The 17,447-nt window shown below is 35.9% G+C and overlaps 1 protein-coding gene across 1 annotated transcript in view; it reads right to left on the bottom strand.

Moving 5' to 3' along the window:
- The window catches only part of LOC138319642 (UDP-GalNAc:beta-1,3-N-acetylgalactosaminyltransferase 2-like), a 247,000-nt gene that overhangs the window by 166,392 nt on the left and 63,161 nt on the right, over positions 1–17,447 (bottom strand). The window lies entirely within an intron of this gene.

The following is a 17,447-nucleotide window of genomic DNA, read 5'->3' as shown; positions in this document are numbered from 1 at the left end:
CTAACATAATGTTCCAGTTGAAATATAAGATAGAAGTTTAAATATAAAACAGTGACACTAGTACAGGGCAAATCATCATGAATAAAATGTCAACTTTCTTGGCAGTATAACCATACAACTAACATTTTACAATAATAATTTTGATAAAAACATTGAGAATATCCTTGATAATGTCCTCTTTTCCATCAACATTCCTCTATAACATTGATAACCAATTTTATGGAATGCGTTTTACTGTCCTCCATGAACTCTTTCTCTTTGTAGTGGAGCAATGTTTGTAAAATTTTCCAGATATTACATCAAGAAATGTCAACATAAACAGAATCAATATGAAACATTTCCACTCTCAAATCTCCGTGGAATCAATGCTGTGAGATGTGAAATAGCCAAGGCAAGATGATAAATCTGGGCAGTAGTAGTTTTGGCCATTACAAATGAGCTCAAATGTCAATAAGGGTCTAATTTTAAACGAGAAACGACAGTAACTTTAAATGCCTCGATAGAATTTATTTTCTTCAAATGGCTAAACGCTGACACCACAGGCTGAGAAATCTATTAGATCCTTAACTCAGAGCTGTAAACTGTCAGGCAGAGTTATCTACCCTTTGGAATAGACATTCATTATTTTTTGGGTTTTATTTTTTAGATTTTTTTTCTAGGAATACAATAAAAATGCTCTAAAAACAAATGATGTAACAATTAATTTCTGTTTGCAACAGATTTGTCTTTTTTATTTTAATGTACTTCAATCAAAATTCAAGTGTCATTCAAAGGATATTATTGTTCTCATGAGAATATGTTTTCAAACTCTAATGAGCCTTAATTTCCCTAATTAAGTCACTTTCTTGCTATAGTCAGATCTTCTACATCCAATCTTTTTTGTGTCTCTCTCCCTTTTGCATCCTTTTCTCGTTCCATTTCCTAGAATTAAACCGTATCAACAAAATGGATATGTCATCCTGAAGTCCATTTAAGACGTGAAGCACTTGTATCAGCAGACACACTGATACATGTAAATTACTGCTACAATTACTACCAGTAAGAACCTCATACATTGTAATGCTTCAATTTACTAACATCGGAAGCCCAAATAAGGTAATGCTCCAATTAGTGAAAGAATAATTACATTTCATCATCTGTGTAACGTAGCTCCTAACTTCTCAACACGAGTGGTCAATTTCTAGTGGACCATGTCATACCTCTATATATCATACTTAGGAAATGACCGATTGAGTGGGTTTACTGACCGTTCTAGTCGCACCAATTATGGCCATAATTCACTCCAGCACCCTGTGGAATGTGACATATCTGTCCTGTTATAGTGACCTGGTCCGCTTGCTTAAACACTATTAGAATTCTAAATGAATCAGTTCCCAGACAGGTTAGGGTCTATGTTAATATTTTTTAGTTCTTTCAATAGAATGGCAGAGAGAAAATTAACATTTAAATGGTACAGAAAAAGGTCTATGACACACAAGTGTTCCATTGGTGCAACTCCCCAACAATTTGAAGATTTATTGTCCTTAACTACTTGATAAAATCCATAAGCAGCAAATTGCATTTCATTAAAAGATAAAAGTCCTTGCTGTTACAAACCAGGAATATGGCAGTAAATTGTTTGCCATTTTGTTTATATTGTGTCTGAATCAATTAGATCTAAAGGTCTCTCACACAGTTCAAGACAAATCAGAAACTACTTGGAATCACTGTTTGGGCTGAACAGACACCAAGATCAAGATCTTTCATTATTTTCCAAGTTTGTCAAATCATCAAGAATGACAGAGTAAGCTATGGAATTACTTATGGAGTTTGGCCCATCTACACAGTTGACAGAACAAGATCTAGAATTACTTTCAGAGTTGAGCACAATCATACCTCCAGCTTTATCAGGAAGCAGCCCAAGATAGAAAGTGTTCATTGATCAAGTCCAGTTGGACTGATTTGCATAATATGTTTTTGTGAAGACTGGTCAATACCCAAAGAATCTGTACGGAATAAGATGTTTCATCAGAAGAGAGGTTAATTCCTTTCACACCGGCTCTGTCAACAGTCACCATAGGATCAATACTAACTCTCATAGAATTCAAACTCACTAAGGCCTCTGAGTCCACATAGTATAAACTCACTAAGGCCTCGCAGTCAACATAGTACATACAAACTCACTACGGCCTGGGAGTCCAAATAGTATAAACTCACTAAGGCCTCTGAGTCCACATAGTATAAACTCACAAAGTCCTCACTGTCAACATAGTACATACAAACTCACTAGAAGGCCTCGTATAGTCAACATAGTATAAACTCACTAATGCCTCACAGTCAACATAGTATAAACTCAAAGTCCTCACTGTCAACATAGTACATACAAACTCACTAAGGCCTCGTAGTCAACATAGTATAAACTCACTAATGCCTCACAGTCAACATAGTATAAACTCACTAAGGACTGGCAGTCAACATAGTATAAACTCACTAATGCCTCACAGTCAACATAGTACATACAAACTCACTAAGGACTGGCAGTCAACATAGTATAAACTCACTTAAGCTTCACACTGTCAACATAGTACATACAAACTCACTATAAGGCCTCGTAGTCAACATAGTATATATAAACTCACTAAGGCCTCACAGTCAACATAGTATAAACTCACTAAAGCTTCACTGTCAACATAGTACATACAAACTCACTAAGGCTCTTAGTCCACATAGTATAAAACTCACAAAGTCCTCACTGTCAACATAGTAAATATAAACTCACTAAGGCCTCGTATTCAACATGGTATAAACTCACTAAGGCCTCACAGTCAACATAGTATAAACTCACTAAAGCCTCACTGTCAATATAGTACATACAAACTCACTAAGGCCTCGCAGTCAACATAGTATAAACTCACTAAGGTCTAGCAGTCAACATAGTATAAACTCACTAAGGTCTAGCAGTAAACATAGTATAAACTCACTAAGGCTTCGCAGTCAACATAGTATAAACTCACTAAGGCCTCGCAGTCAACATAGTACATACAATCTCACTAAGGCCTCGCAGTCTACATAGTATAAACTCACTAAGGTCTCGCAGTCAACATAGTATAAACTCACTAAGGTCTCGCAGTCAACATAGTATAAACTCACTAAAGCCTCGCAGTCAACATAGTAAAAACTCACTAAGGTTTTGCAGTCAACATAGCATAAACTCACAAAGTCCTCACTGTCAACATAGTACATACAAACTCACTAAGGCCTAGCGGTTAACATAGTACATACAATCTCACTAAGGCCTCGCAGTCTACATAGTATAAACTCACTAAGGTCTCGCAGACAACATAGTATAAACTCACTAAGGACTCACAGTCAACATAGTTTAAACTCACTAAGGTCTCGCAGTCAACATAGTTTAAACTCACAAAGTCCTCACTGTCAAAATAGTACATACAAAATAACTAAGGCCTCGCAGTCAATATATTATAAACTCACTAAGGCCTCACTGTCAATATAGTACATACAAACTCACTAAGGCCTCGTAGTCAACATGGTACAACATAGTATGAACTCACTAAGGCCTGGCAGTCAACATAGTATAAACTTACTAAGGTCTCGCAGTCAACATAGTATAAACTCACAAAGTCCTCACTGTCAACATAGTACATACAAACTCATTACGGCCTAGCAATTAACATAGTACATACAATCTCAATAAGGCCTCGCAGTCTACATAGTATAAACTCACTAAGGTCTCGCAGTCAACTAAGTATAAACTCACTAAGGTCTCGCAGTCTATACTAGTCACAAACTCACTAAGGTCTCGCAGTCTACTAGTATATAAAACTCACTAAGGTTCGGTCTCATAGCTCACTAAGGTCTCGCAGTCAACATAGTATAAACTCACAAAGTCCTCACTGTCAACATAGTACATACAAACTCATTACGACCTAGCAATTAACATAGTACATACAATCTCAATAAGGCCTCGCAGTCTACATGTATAAACTCACTAAGGTCTCGCAGTCAACATAGTATAAACTCACTAAGGCTTCGCAGTCAACATAGTATAAACTCACTGAGGCCTCGCAGTCAACATGGTATAAACTCACTAAGGTCTCGCAGTCAACTTAGTATAAACTCACTAAGGCCTCGCAGTCAACATAGTTTAAACTCACAAAGTCCTCACTGTCAAAATAGTACATACAAAATAACTAAGGCCTCGCAGTCAACACAGTATAAACTCACTAAGGTCTCGCAGTCAACATAGTATATACTCACTAAGGCTTCGCAGTCAACATAGTATAAACTCACAAAGTCCTCACCGTCAACATAGTACATACAAACTCACTCATGCCACGCAGTCAACATAGTACATATAAACTCACTACGGACTCACAGTCAACATAGTACATACAAACTCACATTGGCCTTGCCGTTAACATAGTACATACAATCTCATTAAGGCTTTGCGTCACCATAGTACATATAAACTCACTACGGCTTTCAGTCAACATTAAAGTACATGTACATACAAACTCACTATGGCCTCACAGTCAACATAGTACATAAAAACTCATTAAGGCCTTGTGGTCAACTTAGTACATACAAACACACTAATTACTTCAGTGTCAACATAGTACATACAAACTCACTACCGCCTCGTAGTCACCATAGTACATACAAACTCAATATGGCCTAGCGGTAAACATAGTACATACAAAATCACTAATGCCTCACTGTCAACATATAGTACATATAAACTCACTAAGGCCTCACAGTCAACATAGTACATACAAACTCAATACAGCCTTGCGGTCAACATAGTACTTACAAACTCACTAAGGCCTAGTGGTCAACATAGTACAAACTCAATAAGGTCTTGCGGTCAACATAGTACAAACTCAATAAGGCCTTGCGGTCAACATAGTACATACAAAATCACTACGGCTTTGCAGTCACCATAGTACATAGAAACTGACACTGAAGGCATGGCAGTCAACATTGCAATTTAAATAATTATGCATACAAGTGTGTTCAACAGCGCAGTCGACATATTAATAACTCAATAAGGCCTTACTGTCAACATAGTACAAACTCACTAAGGCATGGCAGTCAACATTGCAATTTACATAATTATGCATACCTGTGTGGTCCACAACGCAGTTGACATATTACAAACTCACTAAGGCCTTACGGTCAACATAGTATAAACTCATTAAGGCCTGACAGTCAACATTGCAATTTACATAATTATGCATGCAAGCGTGGTCACCATCTCAGTCAACATAGTACAAACTCACTAAGGCCTCGCGGTCAACATAATACATCCAAACTCACTGAGCCTTGTGATCAACATAATACATACAAGCATTTAAGTTATCCAGCTCATAAAGGTCCTATAGTCCATACATTAAGATCACCTAAGGTCCTAGAGCTGGCCTTTATTCATGCTCCTGTTTCTGGCGTCACAGTCACTTCAAACACATGACCAAGACATCAGTTAACATAATACATACTAGGACCTCAGTTATCCCTGCTCACAAATGCCCTAGTTCATACATGTCAAGTTCACCCAAGTTTCTGTCTCAACACTTCTGGTTCTCAGGATTTCAAACTCACCAAGGTTCTAGCCTGGCGTGACACAATGTACACTAGGACCATTGTTTTAATTGATACATAAATTATTTTTTTAGTCTAAATTTTATTTTTTTAAATAAAAATGTCTGTAAAATAGAGAATAAACATGATCCTATCCATTTTACAGTGGACATAAGTCACATAGTTGTTGTATCTTATATTTATATGTAAAGGTGACCTGGTCTTTAACATCTACATTTGGAATATTCTGTGATCCAATACCAGGAATCCCTACAGAAATCATTTTATATAGCAGTAATGATTTCCAGACCTCTTCCAGACAGTCATTGAATGACATCTTACATTTGTTGGATGGAACAGTAGACATATGACACAGCAAGATAAGATTGGAAATATTATGGATTACAAAAGCCGTGAAAGGTGAGTGTAAAAATATGGATATTAATGTCAAGACTATTCATCAAAATTGAACATATTCAAGAGAGATGTGATGATGGTTTTCCATGAATAACAATACTATAAGACGTTGATTTTAAAGGAAAACAAATTTGTTATACATCTGTATGATGAAAATATTTCAGAATTTGAAATATCGATCAAAGTCAAAAATATTATTTTGCTTATTTCACAATGAATCACAATAATGGTCCATTTCACAAACAGAATATTTTAAGTAAATATTGATTCAATCCAAATTTGTAAGGCATTATTGGCCCACATATTGCCAGATAAAGACAATCCAACCTTCAACAGACAATATTGGACCATTATCTCAGAGTACACAATGGCCCAATAATCTACCCAAGCAGAATATACCACACCGTTCCTGTCCATCTGAGAATTAGACAGATGAACTGGACTCGCCGGGACGACAAGTCGACAGAATTTACAGAAGAGTCAGTTATTTTTTACACTAAATTTTAGATGCCATGGTAACTAATGCTGTAGAAATGGTGTTGTCAGTGTCAAATTAACTGCGATTTCATGCTACAACAAGTCAGCTATGGATGTGTAAATCATATCATTAATGGAGGTTTCTCAGTATATTTATGTCTGAATCCTATCATCCCAATTATAGGGATATCTTTTGACTGTAAAGAGAAAAACGGATAGGTCTGTTTTTAATGCAAAAGGATCTAGATGTCTCTTTCTCGTTATGTTAATGAAGTATTGGCCCTCCAATTTGGACAGATGATATGGTCAATTTTTCTATTTGATTAATATAGTTATCCCAACTACAAAATGAATAATAACCTTGACCCTGTAACATAATCAATGTCAACGACATGCTTTAGTCTGATTCAGCAGCCATGTAAACGTTTAAATCAATCTGATCAAGCAGCAGGTCTAACTCCACTATATAGTTATTGATACCTAGCTACCGTGCCAGACACTTATTTAGGCAATTTGGGGATATAAATAAAAACCAGAAAAAAGGCATTTAAAGCACCAGACAGTTCAGACATGAAATTGCATTTTTCAAAATGAATTGACCATCAGTTGATACATCAAACTATTGCCTGGACAAATACTTCTGCGACAATTTGTTGTACAGATTGACCTAGGAGCGGGATCCATTATACGTAACTTGCGAGAAACATGTATAGACCCAAATTCACGAATAAATCAAGCATGACCTTCACATGTCTAACACAACACAATAACCAATAAAGTTGTATTGACCAGTCCTGGTTCACTTCATTTGACCATTCCAAGACAGCGACATTGTCAGCTCAATTACTTGCCCTTCACTGTAACATAGTTCTGAAATGTTACAATATAAGGCAGGGTTTCTAGTGGGGAATTGATGGCGTCCATCTCTGACAGCTACAATATCAACCATGTTACAGAAATAAATTCTAATCAAGCGCAACATATATATACAAGTTTGTTACTTATTTTGATTGCTCGACATAGCGAGTGGACAGACATTTCTGGTGGAAGTCAAAGATGTACTATTGCTAGAACAATGTATGTTAGTAGTGTCAGTGGTAACCATAGATGTGATATACATCTGAACAGTGACAAGAATTCTGGATCTGTATTAGTGGCTGTTTCTTTATCATGAAGCCAATCATTACAGTCTCCATTGCCCGGTCAAGATATTATTATACTGGTGGTTTACCATTATCTTCTCCTGGTTGACCATTTTGGTGCTTGAAATATTCCAGGAGTTGATATGTGCAATATCTTTATCAATGAATCATACAGACACAGAAAGTTTCAAAAAGTAAGGGAAAGATAAAAAAAAATAAGGAATTTGAAATATAGAAATAAGGCGGTAAAGGCCTCCAACATGAGCGTAAATTGATCACTCCAAGCAATTTGGTTATACATAAGAAGATGTTTTCAAGTTTTTGCAAATATCTATTTGATCTTTTAACAATACCTGCAAGAAGGCCAAGGTTACAATAAATTTAGATAACTGGTAACCTTTAAAAACAACTTATCTGCTATATTTCCAATTTCAGAATTGACATGGGTTTTTTTAAAAGGTTTTTAAAGGTATTGCCTAATAGACACATGATGGAAAATGAGATTATATGCAAACCTCAAGAATACACAAATTCAAATCAAGAATTAATTATTTCAACTGAATTACAGACTTTTTGAAAGTTTCAGAGGTACATAGCATTGTAATAGTAATACATCTGTCAAAATCTTACATACAGTAAGCTCAGGTAATATTAGTTGGTTGTAGTATGACATATGACATTCTGAGCATGGCATAAATATAAAGTATTATCTAATTGTCCTGAAAAACCATCTTTATCACTGTCTAATGCCTAAGTCTGCCTCTCCAATAACCTTACTGTCTGGAACCAAATGAAATTATGATGCATGACTAAAAGTACTCAGACAGATATAATAACATAGGTGGACAGACACCACTCATAATCATGTGAGAGTGCCCACCTGACTTTCTGAGGGTTGTCATCAAGGAGCAATAACAATAGAGAGCTGCAATTACAGTGATAACAGTGAAGCACAATGACAAGAGCCACAACAGAACCACATTGACAAGTAAAATAGGAGCCATAAAATTGGAACCACAACTATAAGGAACCATATCTACAAGGACCCACAACTTCTAGGAACCACAACTACAAGGAATCACAACTACAAGGAATCACAACTACAAGGATTCACAACTACAAGGAATCACAACTACAAGGACCCACAACTACTAGGAACCACAACTACAAGGAATCACGATAACTAGGAACCACAACTACAAGGAACCACAACTACAAGGAATCACAACTACAAGGACCTACAACTACAAGGACCCACAACTATAAGGACCCACAACAACAAGGACCCACAATTATAAGGACCCACAACTACAAGGACCAACAACTACCAGGACCCACAACTACAGACCAAAAACTATAAGAACCCACAACTACAAGGACCCACAACTATAAGGACCCACAACTACATGAAACCACAACTGAAAGGACCCACAACTACAAGGAACCATAACTACAAAGACTCACATCTATAAGGAACCACATCTGCAAAGAACCACAACTGCCAGACACCAAAACTACAAAGACCCACAACTACAAGAAATCACAACTACAAGGAACCACAACTACAAGGAATCACAGCTAAGGAATCACAACTAAAAGGAATCACAACTACAAGGAACCACAACTACAAGGACCCACAACTGCAAGGAATCACAACTACAAGGACCCACAACTACGAGGAATCACAACTACAAGGAATCACAACTACAAGAAATCACAACTACAAGGACCCACAACTACAAGGAATCACAGCTAAGGAATCACAACTACAAGGAATCACAACTACAAGGACCCACAACTACAAGGAATCACAAATGATGGAACCAAGAAAATGGCAAGAAATTGCCACAGAGAACTACAATGATAGAACTATGATAATGGCAAAAAATTGTCACAAAGAACTACAATGATTAAACCAAGACTATGGCGAGAAATTAATTGTCACAAAGAACTACTATAATGAAACAAAGACAATGGCACGAAATTGTCACAAAGAACTACAAGGATGGAACCAAGAAAATGGTAAGAAATTGTCACAAAGAACTACAATGATGGAACCAAGACAATGGCAAGAAATTGTCACAATGAACTACAATGATGGAACCAAGACAATGGTAAGAAATTGTCACAAAGAACTACAATGATAGGACCAAGACAATGGCAAGAAATTGTCACAAAGAACTACAATGATGGAACCAAAACAATGACGATAAACTGTCATAAAAAACTACAATGAGAAAGGACTATAATGGAGACAGCATCAAAGAACCACCAAGTCAGGAATTAATTAGTCCTATAGATATTATACAGACAAAGAAACAGTTCTTTCCCAAGGGGAAAACAAAGATATCAACTCTGTATCTGTAAACAGCGATAAATATAAGAAGCGTTTTACAGCAAGGCAACTCATTCTTTTCAAGGAAGGCGAGCATGAAAAGTAAACAGACTACTTTCTAGTCAACATCGGTGTCATCGAGAACAAGACTGCAAAACAATTTTTGTTGATAAGTTCAAATTCTTTCAGCTTGCAAATGATTAAAGATATAAACAGTGAGTATGAAAAATAAACAGAGAAGGGATTTCAAATCCTACAATGATGTATTAAGACATAAAATGAACAACATGTTCTTTATGAAATGTATTACAAACGGACGATCTGTCAGAGTATAGATAAATGTTTATCTAAGTTTCATTAAATCTTAAATAGATATTATAGAGATATGCACCATAAAGGAAATCTTAGTTGATACTGAAATTACTGGTTTGTAAAGTTTAGACAAGAAGGATACAAAATTACACAAATATTGACACTCTATTGAGAAAAAAAAAGAAAAAGTCAGAAACTAGTCAAGTTAGACAAAAAACCATAAAAGAGCAGATTGATCACAGGTTTAACTCTTTTTCAAAAATGTGTAAGTGTGGGGAAATAATATGCAACAAAAGTTGGAAATAGCATAGATATTTCAATAACAAGTCTGGAAACAAGAACATCAAGAAAAGTGCTCATATAGGGGCATATTGTTTCAAGCTCAATTGCCATTTGACAAACTGATTTTATTTTACTCATTATACTAACACCCGTACCGCCACCATAAAACTTTCTCAGATTTTTTTTCAAAGTCTATGTAAAATTATATACTTGATTAAAAGTTCTAGTGTACTTCAGAGGAAAATTGTACAACACTTTATTTTGTGGAGACTCAATTTCACATTTTCATAAATTTTCCCCAACAATTTAATTTTGCCATTTTGAGAATCACCCTATCTTTGGTTCTACTTTTAATGTATTTAAAACATTTTTGTGGTTTCTCATTGCCCAGGAAATATGCAAAATTTAATTGTAGGCGAATATAAGGTGGTTAACTGTACCAATTAAGAGAGCAATACGGCAAGGCATTAACACATGACCATGAATCGCAAACTAAAACAACAGGTAGAAGTGGACCTCCGATAATCTGAGTACTGAGTGAAAGAGATGTATCATGCACCACAGGTGTAAAACATTCTGATACAAAATATTTATTTCATAAATCTGTCTTACCACTGGTTTTATTAGAGGATATACCGTATTCGATCCAATAAGCGCCCATGTCCCTATTAGCGCCCCTCCCCCTTTTGATTCCTCAATTTCAATTGCGTGGGCGTAAATAAAGACTAACTATCAAAACTTTATAGGTTTGCACTTTGTTTTTGCAATAATTTTGTCTCAGTAAGCATCTTTTCATTTTTTCAAATTTCTAAACGCCCTGGGCGTTTATTGGGTACAAGTAAATTGCTTAGTTATTCTGCTGTATAATTCTAAATAATCGGCGATATAATTCTTTAATTTTTCTGCTGTATTATTCTAATTAAGCAATACACTTAACAGAACTGTCAATCAAATAAAACTTCTGAACCTCCGTGCACTTTTGGGATTGGAATGTCTAGTGTTGCATGCAACATAGAGAAGAACTTTGGACAGAGAAACTGAAATATGTCACTGCTCTCCATGACAGGGTTGAGGAATCATGTGACCTGTGAATACGTCCAATCAATATGTCTGGTATCATATGATTACAGATATGGAGGGAAGCATCAGAATACAAATATTTTCGTAGACATAAATACTTCTGTTCATTCATATGCTCCATTGTAGAGAGCGACACCTACGATAAGAATTACGAACTCGGCAGATTCTAAATGAAATTTTTGATGATATCTTGTGACATGCAATTCCTTGCAATTCCTTTTACATATCAAATATTCATTTTGGATGTTTTAGCCGATCTCTGAGCAGGCGGTTTTGTCATTTTGTGACAATGGATTCCCACAGATTTTCTGTAATAGGATTTTGCTATTTGTTGGTGTCAGAGTTTCAAGAATGACAACAAATCAATGTAGATCTATGTGAATAATTTATTTTGGTTTCGTGTCTTGGCTAACACCTTCTAGACAGACAAACATCATTCTGTTTAGCGGTCATCACTTTATCTACAGACAGAAATCAAATTTTCTCCCCTCAACCAGACACCATTCCTCTGATAGTGTGAAAGGAGAGAAGAAAGACCTTACTGTCAAAATACACATCAAGTATTTATATAGATATCTGAAATTAGAACTATCACTTCTTCATCCACGATTATCCATTATAATTTAAGTTTAATGCTCCTGACTGATTATAGTAAGATGTTCAAACATAATACAAACTATTACTACAGGCCCTCTAACTTTGGGTTCTGAGTTCGAAACAATATGGTGCAGTTGCCAGGTACTTAATGCAGCTCAATGGATGTTCTCTAGGTACTGTGACTTTCCATCACTTTTTAAACCAGACAATATGTCCTTAAAGACCTCTACAGGTTAAAGCAAAATAAATGCTTAAACACCGAAGTACATTGTAAATATAAATGTGTTAATAAAGAAAGGAGATTCAGTTAAAATTGTTTATATCAAAATGGAATGAGACTCAGCGTTTTTATGTATAGTGTGAACTAAGGGACCTGAGTATGATACAGGGTCTATATTACATTTCCTACAACAAGTATGAGATCATTTAGAGTCGTCATGCTGCTCCATGGTAGAGCCTACTAGTCAAGTTTCAGAAGGTCCTATCGGGCATGGGCTGGAGCCTCTAAGGTTTGCATGGCCATTACATTTTATCATCTCTTAATTGTTACAAAGGACCTTTCTCTTTAATGAGCCCCCAAATCATTGTTTCACTCAAATCTTATAAACAACAAACAATGTTAGGGCCAACACTTAAAATATGTTAAAACATCTGAAATATGTAAGATCTAAACCAAACAAAAATGACCATCAGGTGTGTGCCAGGGTTCGGGGTTCTTTTTTTTCATCCAAAATGGTACCAAAGATAATATCTATTTAGTAAAAATAGATGTTCGATGACATCCTGTCTTAGAGAATGAATCTAATCAGCAACTAAGATGCCAGAATTAAACTACTTAACATTAGTTCCTCTTTCTTAAAAACAATGTAACAGTAGACATTCAGATACAAAACTGTCACATTTATATCTATATTTATAAGTTTACATTTAGTGTTAAAAAGTCTAAACATCACCATTTAACCAACACAAAACAAATATTAAGGCATACATTGAATGAATTACGTTTTCTCAATGAAGTATAAAAGGTTGATTTATTAAATAAGTGTGAGTGAAATATGAATCCAATCTATCACATAGCACATCATCCAAGCCTCAAGAAATCACCTCGTATAACCTTCTGTATACCTCTAACGTTGACCAGTATCCTTGAATGAAATCCCAAAGATAAACTGCTATATTGATAACTGAAAGAAAATAGATAGGACACAGGTTTGATATGATGGAGTTAAGTGTCACTCCTGGTTATATAAACCTAACAATATTGATCTGACAGTACTGCCTGTATGTCTGCTCTCTCTCATACTCAAAATAATTCACATCTTCTACAAACATATATACATACAACATCTGTTTTCAATGTTCAGCTCAATGAAATTTTTGTAATCCTATCTTTTACTAAATGATATTGTTTTACAAATGAAATCATTTGCCATTTTTCATATCTCATTTACCTTGCTTTATATGTATTTTTTTTTCCAATATGTTTACTTGATTACTGTTTTCAGCTAATCTAAACTATGTTTTACATAATGATATTGTTTTACAAATGATGTTTTTTTTCATCATAGTTATTAATTCTTTTATTTACAGGGTTCGAAATGCCTAAAACCACAAACACATGCTTACAAGAGTTACATCAGTTTTATATACCGTATTTCACCGCAAATAAGACCCCCCTCCCAGAGAAGAAATAAAGGTCAAAAGTGGTGGGGGGTCTTATTTGCGGACAACCCGCCTGATAACATCGATCTATGAGGTCGCCATCTTAAATTTTTTAATGTCCTGTCATTCACCTCTGTCATTGTTGTAACAGTCGTATGACAGATGGGTAATAGCAAGATGTTCAAGTATTTATAGTAATATTGGAGACGTACGAGTAAAATTAATCAAATGTTATGACAAATTAAAATATAACAATACTAGGGCAGTTGTAACGTAAGTCTGAAAGGGAAACGCACATTTTTGCAAGAGTCACGCGGACATTCACCAATGAATCAAAACGAAGAAACAGCATCATAAGCAATGTCATTTTAATCCAGAAGTTTTAATAATCGTATAGGTATTTTAAAATATTTAAATTCGGTTATTGTTTACAATCACAACTACATCTCCGTCTTAGTAAACAAGTGAATCAATCGCTGTTAATCGAAAGGACAATCGCCGTTCAGACTCAGGCCTATTTTAAATTCACTGCAAACGTTTACATATCAAATTCGTTTGTAAACAGAAGAATTTATGTAAATTTGTCTCAGCCAAAAGAGCAAACGATCGTGATTTAACTTCAAAGTGCCGACATGCACTGATGCAGTTGTTTGTAACATCGTACACACGTGTAGGAAAATGACGCCGGGTTGAAGCAATACTTTCACATTTTCACACCGGGTCGTGTTTGGGAATTTGATTGGTATTGCTATTGATACGACGATAGTTTGATAATATTTCAGATATTAATCCAAGTATTAACTGCATTAAAACATCGTAGCAAGTATTTTTGTATCCAGAGTAAAATACGAAACTTTGCGGCTAATCATATTATACTGACTGCGTAAACAAAACATGTCGGCCGAAAAGTAAAGCATGGTTTCTCCAACTGATCGTGAATTACAGGTACGTTACGTTCACAAATAAACATATTTGAAACTGTAAATGCCTTAAGTAGATGTTTTAGGTAATGATTGTATTGAGTTAGAATCCAGGACTGCAGAAACGATCTGCATCAATGACGAATATCTTTGCTGATTCATGTAAAAAATGACAAGCCGTAAGAACACTAAAACGTGTTGACCATAACGATATGAAGTGTTGAAAATAACCTCCAATTAAATATGAGCACTGTCCACAATTAGTAGTTATTGATAATTTAATTAAATCACCCACGAATGAACTTGAATTAAATGGCAAAAATAACAAGCACACAAACAGTTGTTTACCACGTGATTTTTTTATGCTGATAAAACAAACAAAAAGAAGTTCCGATACAAAGTCATTTTGTTGATATTTTTAATTACTCCATTGCTCAAATCCATCATTCAGTAAACTGAAAAATAGGTGGGGAGTCTTATTTGCAGACATCCCCCCTAAGTCTGAAAATGTGTCAAAATAGGTGGGGGGTCTTATTTGAAAATGAATTGCCATCCCAAGAGATCAAATCACCTGAGCGTGGACATCAATTCCAGATGAAACCTGATGAGATTAACATCCTCCCCCGTAATACCAATAAAGGGCATATCAAATTATAAATAACCTTTTTCAAAGGTCAAAGAGGCCATAAAGTCAAATGATCCCCAATTCTCCAACACTTCACTTCCAAATTTGTGGACCAATACGTTTTATGATACAGTTAGGTCTGAAGACAAATTTGTCTATGTGTAAACCTGGAGACAAATTGATCTCTTTGAAGACTTATCTTTGTCTAACATAAGCATATCACTAACAAAGAATACAATTTAACCTATTGTGTTTTAACCATTGGCAGGTTAGGTAGACAGATAACTCACTCAGTGAGCACTGTAAGGATGTGTTTCAGCTCTTGTCTAAAAACACCACCACCACTTTGATATCACAAGGAAAGACGGCAGATTGTTTGTAACTCTGGTGTACAGGTTTGTAACTCTGGTGTACAGGTTTGTAACTCTGGTGTACAGGTTTGTAACTCTGGTGTACAGGTTTGTAACTCTGGTGTACAGGCTTGTAACTCTGGTGTACAGGCTTGTAACTCTGGTGTACAGGCTTGTAACTCTGGTGTACAGGTTTGTAACTCTGTGGTGTACAGGTTTGTAACTCTGGTGTACAGGTTTGTAACTCTGGTGTACAGGTTTGTAACTCTGGTGTACAGGTTTGTAACTCTGGTGTACAGGTTGTAACTCTGGTGTACAGGCTTGACTTGTAACTCTGGTGTGGTGTAACTTGGTGTACAGGTTGTAACTCTGGTGTACAGGTTTGTAACTCTGGTGTACAGGTTTGTAACTCTGGTGTACAGGTTTGTAACTCTGGTGTACAGGTTTGTAACTCTGGTGTACAGGTTTGTAACTCGGTTTACAGGTTTGTAACTCTGGTGTACAGGTTTGTAACTCTGGTGTACAGGTTTGTAACTCTGGTGTACAGGTTTGTAACTCTGGTGTACAGGTTTGTAACTCTGGTGTACAGGTTTGTAACTCTGGTGTACAGGTTTGTAACTCTGGTGTACAGGTTTGTAACTCTGGTGTACAGGTTTGTAACTCTGGTGCACAGGTTTGTAACTCTGGTGTACAGGTTTGTAACTCTGGTGTACAGGTTTATAACTCTGGTTCACAGGTTTAGACTTTGGGTTTATTTTCCATTTCAGATACAAATGTATATGTCATATAAACAGCCAATGTCATTCAAACACATTCTAGATTTATGAGGTGAAAGAAAGCAGGACCCAGAGGAAAACCACCAACTTCTTGTCAGTGCCTGGCAAATAGGCCTATGTGAGTTTCAAATTCTTAGACCACAGGTGTAAGACCAGTTGTAATATTTTGGAACACCTTAACCACTAGACCAATACAATTTCTCTGGAAACAGGCAAATTATCATGGAACGAACCCTTGTCAGCTAGGTGAAAGACATATGGTGTAACAATTACACTATCTGGCCTTGACCTTATCAATATAGGCAGGCTTGTTTGTTACATGACATGACCTTAACCTTGCCTTTTACATGACCCTGTCTGAGACAAGACCTTGACCTTGTATGTATTGGGAGCTTTGTTAGAGAAAAGGGATGTGACCTTGACTTTGTTTGTATTGCGCGCCTTATTTGTTACATGACATGACCTTGTCTGATACAAGACCTAGACCTTACATGTATAGAAAGCCTTGTCTGTTACATGATAGACAAACAAAGTAGCAAAATATACACAGACATTTAGACATTTGTTTATGGAACAGCCAGGCTATCCAGTGCTCCTGTCAGTCTGCCTTCTAAAGGCTAGCTACGCTTACCTTCATTGCCTAATGTCACATGTCTTTGGAAAGAGAATCCATCATACATATATGAGTAAGACAAATGAATGGGTAGAATCCCCTTGAATGTTACGTATATCTCACAAGTGTGACAAATAATAGATATTTTCTGTCAAACAAGACAAATGTACATTACCTAATGGGAAAACGTTCCAATATTTTATTTATCGTATGAGGAGTGATTCAGTAACATTTTTGATGCCATATTCTAAATGTCATGTCAAAGACTATAATGTACATTCA

The sequence above is a fragment of the Argopecten irradians genome, chromosome 3, assembly GCF_041381155.1.
Source record: "Argopecten irradians isolate NY chromosome 3, Ai_NY, whole genome shotgun sequence".
NCBI lineage: Eukaryota > Metazoa > Mollusca > Bivalvia > Pectinida > Pectinidae > Argopecten > Argopecten irradians.
The sequence above is the reverse complement of the archived record's forward strand: the minus strand, read 5'-3'. Positions and strand labels throughout refer to the sequence as shown.